Source organism: Labrus mixtus, chromosome 24, assembly GCF_963584025.1.
Source record: "Labrus mixtus chromosome 24, fLabMix1.1, whole genome shotgun sequence".
Taxonomy (NCBI): Eukaryota; Metazoa; Chordata; class Actinopteri; order Labriformes; family Labridae; genus Labrus; species Labrus mixtus.
The window spans coordinates 8,509,878-8,524,325 of record NC_083635.1 but is presented as its reverse complement, the minus strand read 5'-3'; the positions used below and the strand labels follow the sequence as shown (position 1 = coordinate 8,524,325).

The 14,448-nt window shown below is 40.8% G+C and overlaps 1 protein-coding gene across 1 annotated transcript in view; it reads left to right on the top strand.

The window, feature by feature from the left end:
• Positions 1-10,929: 10,929 nt before the first annotated feature.
• LOC132959470 (E3 ubiquitin-protein ligase Midline-1-like) overlaps positions 10,930-14,448 on the top strand; it is a 63,882-nt gene continuing 60,363 nt past the window's right edge. The window contains exon 1 of the mRNA XM_061032496.1: positions 10,930-11,130. The gene's annotated coding sequence lies outside the window, so the exon portion shown is untranslated. The remainder of the gene's footprint in view (positions 11,131-14,448) is intronic.

Genomic DNA, 14,448 nt, shown 5'->3' with positions numbered 1-14,448 from the left:
AATTGGGAATTTAGAGGCTGATACTAGAGCAAATATAGAATTGCTATTTTATGCCCTGGGATAACAGAACACCTTTATGGGTTTTTTGACTTAGAGAAGTCACAAAGGGCGGACTGTTGAGTGCAGCAGTAGGAAAAAGAAGCATTATGGCTGTTACATCCAGTCCGTTCTTTCTACAGAGTCTTTATGTACAGCAGCTTGGTCAGTGGCCATTCCTTCACAAAAGACACTTTGGGTTCCCCACTTCAATCATTTTTAGTTGCTGTTATTGGTGTTTTAGTCAAGGGATGTAGTATAAAGCAGCAATATGTAACTTTTCCACCTTTAAATAGTGGTTTCAAAGGTCGATTGAACAGAACAATAACTTTCAACAGGGAGTGGTTCACCCAATGTCCACAGAGTGGCTCGCTCGCCTAATTAATGCACTATGTAACTTTGGCCATGGGCCGAGGTTATCTTATGAGAAGTGCATATATCTTTGAGGCACTAGTTCATACGTCAACTTCTCCAAGAACCCAGACCTCTCAACTCTGAAGGAAGATGTGGATGAGCCCCAAAAGCGGGATTATGTATGGTAGTAGTCCTGCTATATCAACAAATCCTGTGCTGCTATTGGTTAATACTGAACAAAGCCTTACCCCTCCCTGGATGAGGGACTAAATCCCAACTAACCAAAGCATAAGATTTATGGAAATATTTGTATGAAATATGTATGTGCACATTTGAGTTAAAGTGACCTTTATAGTCTGTGCCTGGAATCCCATCGTTCTCTGCAAATCAGCAATCAACAGGAACATAAATTCAACGACACAATATTTTTTTTCCACCCCTTATTTTTCATTTAATTTCATGTGCAGCTTACCCTCGATGGTCAACATATGTTCAAGCCTACAGCCACTGACCGAGCTGCCCTATTTGATACATTGGGATTGAGACCAGGTCAAATCAGTGTGGAAGTCAAAAGGGTCAAATTCAATACAAATATGAGATCTGCAAATGTACTTTTTTTACCCAACTGAAATCACTGAACATATATAACATTTATACTAACATATAAACCCCTCAATGGTTTGTCAATGAGCTTAAAGAAAGAATCCAAGAGTACAGACTTTGACGTATGTGCAGCGTGTTTGTGAAGCAGTGTGCTAAAAGCAGGTGAGGAATTGCATTATTGAAGACGTGCAATGGGAAACAGATGTTGGTATACTGCGAGGTTGGGAGACAAATAATCCCTTCCAACATGTCTCGCATATGTCAACGCTCTAAACAACATGTGCGGGGAATCAATTAAACCAAGACGAGGATAAGATGTAAAGCAACTACAACAAAATACACGAACACAAATGAAATAAATTTAATCACTATGCATGTACACAATTATTATCTCTGTGTGAATCTGTACGGATGTTTGCACTGCGATTGACCTTACAACCTTTCTCTTTGTCACCGCGGGGAACAATCCTCCAGACTGTGACCTTCTAACAGTGACTGCTGTATCCTCAAACCACCCCTGCAGTGAGTCTGTGCGTGTTTGTGTGCGAGTTGGTGTCATTGGAGAAGGGATTTCTAACCTGGATTACACTGAATAAATGAGGAGCCCAGATTTTTCACCCTTGTTGCTCTATCAGCTCTTACTCACTGCACTAGATCTCTAAAGCCTTTTGATTGTTATTACCGCAGATAAGCGGACTTCGAAGGTCAGATTGGGCCAACAAAAACTTGAAAAGTCCCCATTTTCCCACCATTTCTCCACGCCATATGAATACTTTTTCTGTTCTTTGGTTTAACAGAGCATTTGACAGATGTTCCTTGTCAGGGAATAATACAAGATCTTTACCAATAATGTCCTACATGTGTGTCCTGTGTGAAGCATGGCCTTGTTCATCACAGTTTGATGTTGTCCAGGGTTGCAATGGATTAATCCCAACTGTGCCTTCACATTTTGGTCATACTTTAAAGACAAATCATACAATACAGCATGTCCCAAATGATGGACTATATTTATACTAGGGCCCGACTGATCTGGGATTTGAGGCCGATACCGATATATTGGCCGATATCTTTCTTAGATATATGAAATATGTAGATCGATAGATATAGTATAGATATACACATGTATTGCTTGGTCGCTTTAACGTGGATCAAACACTACTCTGGAGAGTGATGATAGTTGTTGTAATCCATATAGTGCCCTCTGCTGGTGACAGCCAGAAAAAGAACTGGGAAATAAATCTGGTTGTATCGACATATACCTGTGATAAAATAAGCCCATATCAATTGTCACTGGATAAGAGAATATCGGCCGATATTATCTTGCGGGCCGATTTATCGGTCTGGTTTTGATTTATTTGGATTAAATAAATATTTATCATATAAATGATCAAAAGGACACATTTGTCAACCTGCTGACAGTCATGTTGTTTGTCTGTGTTTGATTTGAAGCACTGGCCTTCAAATGTATCTTCCTATTCCCTGGATGAGATTAATTCATCTATATTGTTTGACATACATAGTTCTTTGTCTGAACCCTTGAATTAGTTCTGTATGTTTGAGCCGTTTTCCTTTAGTCTGAGTCGTGCTTCTTGCTCATTAACCTCGTTACACTTTGAACTGTCCTATGGGACCCCTGAGCCAAAGAACAGCGTGCTAATAACCCTCCCTTTTCGAGAGAAATCCCAAAGAGGGGCCGCCATTTTGGAAGCCACAGCATCAGTGAAACACTGACATTTGAGAAAGATGAGTAGACTCCCGGAGGATCATAGACGTGTTGGAGCCACAATCTGACACACCGTTGGAGCTCATGTTCTAGTGTCATGCAATCAAATCCATTAGCTTGTGATAGTGATGACTTTCATTGCAGAATTTGACAATGAAGATTCAGTTTTGTAGCTTTCATGTGCTGCCATCTGCATACTAATAAATATTGCGTTTGTAAATTCCTAAAAGAGAAGTTTTGCTATAACTCCTTTTACCCAATTCTTCTCGTCCTATTTACTTTGTACTGAAAGTTTATGACTAATTCCAGGAGAAAAAGGCCAGATTTGACTTTTCTAAATGCAAATCAAGGCAGGAGCTGGCGGGTTGGTTGTGCTGAGCCATTCAAATGAGGAAAAAGGGGGAACAAAGAGCAACAAGGAGCAGAGGAGTCACCCATTTTATTAATTGTGTTGGTTCTTGCAGATGCCCTTTGGAAAAGTCAGTGGACTTAATTAAATTACCACGCACGCTCGGAGGAGGCGGAAGAAGCAGCAGGAAATGACCCTTTAAAAGAGCCTTGCCAGCTTTCAATCCCTTATCTAATGAGGATGAGCGCCATAGGGATGCTCAAAGGTCTTTAAGTGTCCTTAAGAGTCCTTCACTGTTATAATATCTGAATTTAGAATAAAGGAAAGCCAAGTCTTTGGAAAAGAGCAATACTGAAGTAACAACCGGCTTACATGTGAAGGTTAGCATACCAAGAAGTCATCATGGGCCCTAAGCTTCAAAATGGGACTATCTAGGAACTATGGAGCATCAGTTTGGCACATTCAGGGCACCAAGTTTGTTCTGAAAAAGTATGCCAAAAAGAGAAAGCTTTCTAGCTCCAAAGAAATGAATAAGCAACATCTGGTTGGGTGCTTTACTACAAATCTAGCCAACAAACATTTCATATTTAATGACTTTCCCTTGAAAAGAAAAAAATCCAGCACACTACTCTTGCTAAGCATCACCAATGTATTAGAAAAAAATCAAAACGTTTCTGTCCCTCTGAACGTTTGTCAAGTGTGTTCTCGAACCATTCCCCATACCATGATCTTAAGTAGGGTCCGACCAATATGGGATTTTTGGGGCCAATACGGTATTGATATTGGGGAGAAAACATCTGATACCGATATATTGGCCATTTATATGAAGTTACCAAAAGTAAGTCTGCTTCTTACAAGAGTCAATATTGATAAAACTGAAAGTTTTAATCCATTAATTGACCCAAATCTTCACCCCCTGCAGAGTCCAGCTGTCCTGTAGCGAATATCAGCTAAAAACCGGCTACAGGACAGCATCCAGAAGTGTCATATTCTTTGTAAGTAAAGGTAAAACATTGGCATGTGTGCGCATTTGCTAGATTGACAGGTGTCTCCGACTATATATTCTTAAAAGTTGTGACACTGACCTAGCTGCCATTTTTTAATAAGCTGGTTTCTGCATGAGTTTCAAACAGTGCAGTGCATGTTGACCAAACACAGATGATGCAGCCGATATTGCCAATGCTTTCAGCCTTGCCAGCCGCTCTCCTATATAGTGCCCTTCAACCCCCCTGTCCTGTAGCGAATATCAGCTAAAAACCGGCTACAGGACAGCATCCAGAAGTGTCATATTCTTTGTAAGTAAAGGTAAAACATTGGCATGTGTGCGCATTTGCTAGATTGACAGGTGTCTCCGACTATATATTCTTAAAAGTTGTGCCACTGACCTAGCTGCCATTTTTTAACAAGCTGGTTTCTGCATGAGTTTCAAACAGTGCAGTGCATGTTGACCAAACACAGATGATGCAGCCGATATTGCCAATGCTTTCAGCCTTGCCAGCCGCTCTCCTATATAGTGCCCTTCAAACCCTCAGGGCCCCATGGTGTAAAGGCATTCTTTTTCCAGGTCAGCTCGCTTATTTGCCTCTCACAGCTGAGTCTTTCCGCCTGCATGTGTGCATAGCACATATAGGATAATTATGCAGCGTCCACGGGTCAACAGAGTCTGGCAGGAGAAGCTGGCACGAAGCAGTAAGCGGTCATGACATGGTTGCCCTTCCCCCTGCACATGTTTTAAAGCCCTGAGGCATCGCCCGAAGTTATGAAGGCTCATGGAAAGAGACAGATGCATACCAAGTAATATGGCAAGACTGGGCACGGAGAGGCACAACGGAAATGCCAGTTCCTGTTGTGGTGTTGCATTGAAGTGCGAGGGAAGGAAAAGTGCACTGGAACATGAGGAGACGTGGAGAAGTCAGGAACTCTCTTTAAATGAACAAACGCAAGAAAATGAGGACTCACAAGTTCATGCTGATGGACCCTATTGAATCCAAGGAAATTAAAAATCCTGATGTAAAGGACCGACTGTTGGCTACAACATGAGAACTGACAGGAAGCCCTAAAGCAAGAGTTTGGGGGAAATGTGTAGAACATGATGCACAAGTTGATAAATGTATATTTCGAAAAAATACTGAATTATGAATAAATTAGATCAGCGTACATATATAAAAAGATTCAATGGATAGGTTACTTGTGAAGAAAAAGGAAAACCCTGTGTCGCCAATAGATGTGAGAAATGGCTTCCACACCTTCAATAAGATATCATATGAGATATGTGGATACACAACTCTGGGGATAAAGTTCTTTGTTGTGTGCCAGTATGGCAAGGAAAGGAGAAATAACTGTCCACTTAGAGTAAATCAAACACCCCAACAGGTCAAAGACTTGTGAGAGCAAAATGAGAGCCTGCTACTTTCACACTCTGTGAACAACTGATTAGGAGATACTGTAAGACAACTGTTGGTTCTAATGGTAATGCTTGGTACAACACAAGTACAACATTCTGTAACCCTAAAGTTGCATATAATTAACCTGCTAACACTAATGCTAACCACCAACCCCTAAGTAATGACAATTTGTTGATCCAGCAACGGTTGCTCAGAAAGAAATGGAGTCATGGGCTTCTGGCTTCTTAGTCAATGGAATAAGTTGGAACGTCTCTGTTTGTAGCTATAATGACATGATTCTATGATAAGTCCCTGTGGACATTACTACTCCTGTGCTTTGCAACAACCCTCAGCTTTGTAAACCTTTCATTCCTGCTGTTATATAAAGTAACCCCTCGTTTGAAAATCTCAAGCAAACAGGGGAGTTTGCTTGTTTAAGCGGTTGGCTCATGGTCCAACGGACTTATGTAAAACACCTCCGTCTTTGTTCCCACAATTCTCCCCCCCCCAAAAAAAAAATGTATTAGCAAACATTTAATTTCCCCTCTGACTTCCTTTTATTGCGGCGAGCAGCCCCCGAGCCATGACGCTCGGATGGCTCTGCAGTCAGGCGTGCACTGACTGACTCTTCAAACAGATAAAGACTTTTGTTGTTATTGGTTGAGCTGTTACAGAATGTGAAGCATTTATGACATTGCAGGGCATAATGCAACACCACTATACTTTACTGTAAATGTAATTGGTGATGACAAACTTGGATGTATTTTCTTCATGCAGAAGGAAAAAAGTGAATATACAGTACGTCTGCAGTCAAACATTGCCTGCTTTTTATTTGTTAATGCTGTTGGCGATCATGTTTTGCCATTACACTTTCCCAACACCTTTGGCCCAAAATGTAATGCTGTGTAAATTGACTATTTCACAAGGGGAGAGCCATAATGTTGGTAACTATGACCTGTACAAGAGCGCATGTCACCTCTACTTTCAAGACATGTGCTTTTATGTGTCTTTTTCTGCTGTACAGATGGGCTAAATGGGTCAACAGACGGTGGGATGTGTGTCAGTGATTCCCTTCCGGTAACAAGAGTTGACCTCCTCCTGGCTTGTGTGGGAGTAGCGGCAAAAAATATATATACATGCTTGATGCTCGCTTAAAAGCAGCCATGACCTGTTTGTTTCATGTTCAAACTGTATACAGTACACAGCTGGAATCTCTGTGCACACTGGGCCAGCTCTGAAATAATCCCCTCACATGTCAGTTTGGAACATATTGGACGTATTAGTAATTCACTTTGATGTGTGGGACTTTGGAGGGTTATAAATCAAGTCCGGCTGTAAGGGGGCAGGTTTGCACCTTTAGGCGGGCAAAGTGCAAAACACTGATTCTACAGTACCCCGGTATTTACTTCATTAAACGATTTATTGGAGATTCTGTTAGAACTTTTGTTATTTGAAAGTAATTGTCACATTTCCACTTTAAATTTCCAAAAAAGAATCCTTGACTCTCATCTGGCTTTTGTGCTAACCCTGAATGGTTTTCCCAAGAGTTTCATAATGTTACACATCTGGCTGTGTGCTGGGAAATTTCCTGTTGTTATCAGTGTTTTAATGTCAAAGTGGTTTTCACACAAAACTGTTAGATTTATGCTATCAGAAGGGAATAGCTATAATGGTTTGGGTGCAAATAGTCTACATTCCTGTGCAGTAAGTCTGGAGTTCCTTTAAGTCTGAGTAACAAGGTACAAAGGCTTACTGTATAGGGTTAGGGTTGGACTGAGATCAGTAGTCCACAACACCTCTAATGGACCCATTTCCATGTATTAACAGTAATAAGGATTTTGATAACTGGCCATGTAAAAACCGTTTCAAAAAGCCTGTAACGGATGGTACACCTGTCGTAAAGTTAAAGCAAAAGGCCTCACACACCTCAAGTTAAATTAATGGGAGACACAGTGTTCTTTATGTTGTGATTCACTGCAGCAAAGCAAACGACGGTGTATGGCATGGGGAAAAAAAAAGTCTGATCTTGGCACTGAGGGGAAATTTTACTGCAACCCACACAAAAGCAATACATTTGAATTGTCTTTTAAAGTCTCATAAGAGACCAACTGTAAATGTTCATTCGCCAATGATCACTTACACTCTGGAAGAATTGTATATTGTATATATATTGTATATTATGCAAGGACTACCATCATCAAATAAATGTGTAACAAGACGGCCATTTGGGAAGCGACCGTCTCAGCAGGAATACAAAAAGAATGGATGCACATTCATAAGATGACTATGATATTACACATGAAAGACCAAAGGCCTTCTCCTGGGTGGCTTGTAAGATTATCCTACCACTTTGCAGGCAAGCCAGCGCATCTCAAGATTATCTCTCTGCATGTCCATGGGCACGGGGGAGACAAGATATAGACATGAAAACCAGCCCTACGTCCTCTGTAATCTTTATAGAGTACGAAAAAGCCATCTCTCAGAAGCATGGCTCATTCAGGATTCACTTTAATCACTTCTTTTTCCCAACTTGCACTGAAGCAGATGATTAGGCATGCCGGCCCTCATCAGCAGGTCTTGTGCTCCCCGGTGGAGCTCGACTTAGCTGCTGATCATGTTGTTAGGGGGGGGATTCTGGAACAGCTTAGGCCATTCAAATCCAAGCCGATGCCAGCAGGAGGGGGTCCACATTGCCCTCCTTAAGCAGAATTTGGGGAAATGGGTTAATCTGTACGACTAAAACACGCTCCAGACACATTAGTTGGCTGTTTAATGGGAGTACAATGGTGCCAACCATGAAAGAAAGGAACCCCATTCATGCAGTCGCTTTAAGTTTCATTGAAAGTCATTGGTCAAATCGATATAAAAGTCCAATGAACGTACAAAACACACACTGCAGAGCTCCAAAGTCCATTTATTTAATATATAACCACATTGAAGTTACACTGGTGCTCTGCAACAGACTGCAGAGAAATGTTTGGATTTTTTGACATGTTTGAGGTTTACATGCTTTGAAGCATTGAATGTTTTTTGACATTCAAATGCTTTGAAGCCTGAAATGCGGCTTAACTGTACCCACCAGCTTCGCTGCAGCTACCAAAGTGATATAAATGCTGGGTGAAGCCGAGGTTTGGGTAAACACCACCACTGAGTTCTATAGTCGGAGACACCTGTCAGTCTAGCAAATGCGCACACACGCCAATGTTTTACCTTTACTTACAAAACCAAAACCTTTTAAATCATCACCAAGACAACCATGTAACAAGAAATAAATACTGCTAGATGTATTATTCCCAAATGTTTCTGTTCATGTTATTTTCGTCAAATTGGCTATGATTGTAAATACAACTGTAAGGCCCAATTGAAGGGTTTTGGTCCTCCATTAACACACTATTTTCACTCACTCAAATGGAAGGACAAAGGCCAATTAAGCCAGAATTCTCATAAGATGCCAAAAACAATCCCAAATAAACAACAAAGGTTATCATTTTTATGGAACTACAACTGCATTGTACCATCAGGTTCAGACTTTTAAAAGAAAAAAGTCACCCTCCTAGCTTTGTCAAATGTATATTTAAGACATGGGGAATATCTTCTTGTAGTCATAATTCACACTCTACCCATCTTTGCACCTTCCATTGACCCATTTATGGTGATCCCTACATCTTGACATGAGGGGCTCTGTCTAATATTCCTTGATAAAAGACATAATGAATGGATCCTCAGGCAGTTGCACGGTTCTAATAAACACAGGGTCAGAAGGTTGGTCCACTACTCAGGTTGACCCTAAAATACTTCAAAAACTTCTTGATGGACTGCCATGAAATTCCATCCAGACATTCATAAATCTTACTGACTCTTGTAATACCTCGACTACTGTCGATTGCTTCCACAATGTGGAGTTTTTCTGTTTTGCACAGAAATGCCAACACAAGTGTTTGGATAGATTGTCAAGAAATTTGGTTCAGACATGCTATGTTTTGAACCCAAGTACCTTCAAAATAATGACTTTTCCTTAAACCTCAGCTGTCCTTAGTTTTTTGTTCTCAAAGTAAAGTGTTGAAGTGTAGGCTAGAAGGTGATAGTGATACATATTCCATCAGCATGTTAGATTAGTCACTGTGAGCATGGTGAGATTTAAATTGAGCTTAAAGCAAAACTGTGATTAGCTACAAACTCATAAAAACACTTGCGTGACTGCTGAATAAGACACGTTTGTGATTGTAAAAGAGTGTGTCTCTGTTGAGTTTGCCTTGATGACTCACTCCATCATAAATTTATAAAGACACCAAGCAAGAGTCCAATTTACAAAAGCCACATTAGAAGCAAATACAACGGTATCATCAGCAAACTGAGAAATTGGCCATCTTAAACACATATCAAGTAATATAGAAGAAGGTTAATATCCCCCAAGGACTGCATCATACCAATGAATCAACAACCTTTCGTCCATTCAAAGACATTCATATCATATCTAGAAAGACGTTCAATTAAAGCCTTTAAATAAAAGAGATATTCTAGGAACAACTAAACGGAAATGTCATTTATCAGCTCTAAAATGTTGAGTTTCCCAATAAGGTGAAGAAGCCAATTCCAAAGGTATTGAGAATTCTGCTTGATTTTCCTAATTGAGAATGGTGAAATGGAAACACAAGCCTTGGGAAATTCAATAACTTCTATCAGATTTTTAACTTCACGTTCAGAGAGTAAACTGGTTTGGGTTTGGAAAATGAAAAGATCTGCTGATCCAACTGCTCGTCGTTTTTTATCCCCTTGGGTGACGACCACTAAAAGTTAAAAGCAAGTCAAAGCTGGTAAATGAAATGTGCAAACATTAGTAAGAAATGAAGGCAGTTTGCATCAGCTCTTCAAGTGAAGGAACAAGAACGATATATGGAGTGTAATATCTTGTGTAATCAGCAAATGGGTGCACTGCATGATGTCTTCATTTAATTGCAGTGGGGTAATGGGAATTTGGAGAATATCATTAAACTTGTTGGGGGCTGGTTAAACTGAGATGTACAGTTCTAGCGAGCTGTGCATGTGCAACTGAAAGAGAGATATATCTACATTCTTCCACAGGATGCATGAATTTTCATTTCTTGTATTTATTTTTAGGATGATATCCCAGAAGGATTTGATGGATGAGCCGAGATGCTGGATACCGTCTCCTGCCTCGCCATCCATCTGCTGAGGATCAGACGCACAGAAGGGGCCAAGTAGCTCAGTGTTCCACGTAATGGAAGCATGAGTTTTCCCAACCACTGGACAAAGCACTTGCAGCGCCGGTTTCCTCCGTCCGCTTCACGCTTGCCTGAGCCTGAACACATGACAAGTAAAACCCGAAGGGTCCGGGGGAGAGAGGGAGGGAGTGGGGGTGGGGGGGGGGGGGGGGGGGTGGGGGGTGGGGGGGCAAAGCTGAACAGGAGAGAGGAGGAGGGGAGATGCAAGAAAAAGATCCTAAGTGTTTTGATTTGCGTGCTCACCGGTTGTGTGGATGTATGAATCTGCGTCTTCTCTCTCACCTTTGTTTTCCATCTCCCACTCACTCTTTTTTATCTCACTTTCTCTGCCTCTCTCTCTTTCTCTCTCTCCAAGGTTACTCACTATTGTTTTCTCCGACTGGAATCACTGCACGCTTCTCTTCCTTTCTGTCAGAGGACCATGTGAGGCTCTTGAATGTAAGTGCCTCCTTTGTTGTTTAATTCACTTTCATTGAGACCGCTCCTTTAGAAGCAGTAGGTTTAAGCTTTTCTTTCTTATGCTTTTTTTTTTTTTTTCATCGTAGCACATGCACAATGAGATGTGGTACATCGGAGGGGCAGAGTGGGTCAGGACGGGGGTGGTGTGAGGGTGTTTAAGAAGCTTGATTGCTCCATGTGGTTAAAGCGTGGGAGCTGAATGCACGTGCATGCTGCTGTCATTGTCTCCGCGTGGCTTTAGTGCAGCTGCGTATTGACTTAAACTACGTTTACTACATGTGTTCCTCATGGAACATCATCATCAAATAACCATCATTTGGTTAGCATTGTTGATCTGAATGTACTCCAGTGTGTTATTAGAGCTTTTAAAGGTCTTTAATGTAACTGTAAGGAGCTGGATTATGCACAGGGATTCTTAAAATAACTGCAGAAGTAAAAGTGAAATATAAAGACCTTACATGTCAAAACAATGGAATTAAAAAGGGTTTTTAAGAAGCTGAGAACTTTGAATCAGGGGATAGAATAACTAAAACAAAATGTAAAGGCACAGGAAAGCCAATAATCAGATGCCATTTGTCCTTCTGTAACCTTTATTTGGCAGCAATGTATTTGAGCCAATGGAGAATTTATTTGTTGTTGTAATATGTTAAATTTAAGGTGCTGAAGGTGTTCGTTTGAGTCTTTTAAACAGCTTGAAACAAGCCACAAGTAACTGAAATTGTGGACTAGGCATTACTGTTCTGCGTTGCATGTTAACTTAACTAAAATGCTATGTTTGTTTAAGTGTTTGTAGCTTGCTATCTCTACCGATCAAATACCCAGTAGGCGTTGGTCTATGTCTACCAACATACCATCCCATGTAGACAAAGTGCTTGTTTGGACTCATATCCATATCACGATTGGCAATGTTCGACACTGGAACTGGATATATCAATAAGCTAGGTCATCTGCTTGTCAGAATGATAGGTCTTTTTTGATTGAGTTTTAGTTTTGTAGTGACCTTTATGACCATGATCTTTAAAATTTTGCGTTTCCTAACAAAGTAAAAATTTGAATGCACAGGCAAACTCCAAGCTCTATCCAAGGTACATCAATGACGACTGAAGGGCAGTTTTTTGCGTTATTTTACTATACCAGTAACTTTAATTGGTACTATTCAGTGTATTTTGCTATCAAAAATGTCCTAACTGGAGCTCCTTCATGTAAGCTCCTGTAAAATGTCCATATCATGCATGGAAATATTAAACTCACTCTCCGCACCATTCAACTGCAACTTCATGTGATGAGTGGTTTCAAATTTCTTGGAGTTTCCCGTAAATGTTCTGAAGTTTCAAGCATTTAAAAGCCCACCATGCTCCACTACAACACACTGTGTCTGAGCTAAATCGCAACTGACATCGGCAATGAATAATTCAAATAGTGTATACATGCTGCAATCAATTATGGACAACTTTACTGAGCTGCATTCTGACTTTAGAGGTCTATGGCGAACATGCGTGTCTACCTACTCTACTCTTGGGGGGGTGGGGGGGGGGTTATTTGTGATAGGCTCATTTAAATGTCACTGTTGACTTTTGCTGTGTTGTTTTCTGCAGATTCTTTTGTTCGTTAAAGGTCAGCACACAACAACACAGTTGTAAATATTGCATAAAGATTTGACTGCTGGTGCAGTCAGTTGGATTCTACCATCTGAACATTTGCGCAATGGCTCCATTTTGAACACCATGCAATTAGGAGAATGTGGTTCACCAAAATATGACTTTCATAGGTTTTCACACAATATTGAGCTCTTGAGGAATTGCCCATGCATTTTAAATGATTCTCATCTTCTGTAGAATAAGTTTGGTACTTAAATCTTGGTAGTGCACTGACCTTTTCTTTCAAGATGGATTAAGTGTTTCATTATTCATTTCAAAAAGGGCCAACAAAAACCATTGGACTGTTCCATTACTGCCCTACAAAGATACTTGTATTAGATCTCGAGTCCCTCTCTCGCACATTATGGATTCCACACACTTGATTCCCTTATCAGTGCAGACATTTTGGAGAGGGAGTTGTTGGAGAATGGAGCAGGATGTGACAGTTTGCATACCTGAAGCTACAGGCGATGAGCTAAATTGAAGTGAAACATTGCGTGGAGGGAGCTTCGGGTACGTGACACTATCCTCGAGCATACATGTGAGTGCCTGGCTCCTGACAGTGATGAGAAAGGTTTTGTAGATAGAAAAATAAGGGATTTAAAAGTGCAGGTATTGTGTTGTTTAAGATCCGGTATACTAGCTAATCTAATTTTAGCAGATAGCCGTCCTTCAATGAGTTGGGTTTTGGAGGTTTTTGCTTGTCAAAAGGTTGTTTTTTTTCTGGCTGTTTGGTCTGGAGCTGCTCTATGTTAAAAGTGCAATGAGATGAAATTCCGCAATTAAGAAGATATTGAGTGATTGAAGGTTTCTTAAGATCTCTTTCCAATCAAACTTTGTGACCATAGCAGTGACTGAGATCGTATTTGTTCAAGTTTTCTGAACGCTGACGCCCAAAATAAGCAAATTCCTCACTAGAGACGGGCCCAAAGAAATCACTTTTTGCCCTATGTTACGAAAATTAACTCCTTCTTCGCTCAGTAATGTCCGTTGTGGGGTTTTAAATTGTTCTGTGGGCTTAATATTTTCTTTTATTCAAGGAAAAGTCACCAAGAAAACATTACACAATGTGGAGGAGTCATGTCCTGGCATCAACAGCTCTAGACCAGGAAATTGTACCGTCCAAAAGACGAGCTGGACTGGCATCTGTGCCGCCATTATTGTTGACTAAGGTGATATCAGATGTCCTGCCCCTTCTTCACATAGACGAGCATGGTGCTGTTCTTAAAGCTGAACTTTTTTCAACTGAGAGCGGTGTGAAGGCGTTTAGGATGATGAGTGCTGAACTACATTGGTTCTATATTGAAAACAGGCGCTGCCAGTGCAAAAATTGCTGTCTGTGGACCCAGGCCCTTATGCCACTTTTTGTCCTAGATATTTTTGGGGTTTAGACAAGAGATTGCCCTTTGTTCTCATGAAAAGTGACAGTTGGTGATTTGAATAGCAGGATATCAAAAATGTCCCTTTTGAAGTCCTAACTATTTGCAGATAGCTCAAATTACTCCCAGTTTTTAACACCCTTCCTGCCATATTTGGAGCCCAGCAGGGTTTCAAGCTAGGGGGCCTTGGCACCAGCGACTGCCAATGTGTCCAATCTTTTTCATGCCCAGCCAACTCCCCCACATTCCAGCTATAAAATCCCATCTCTCTGCTGAGGACT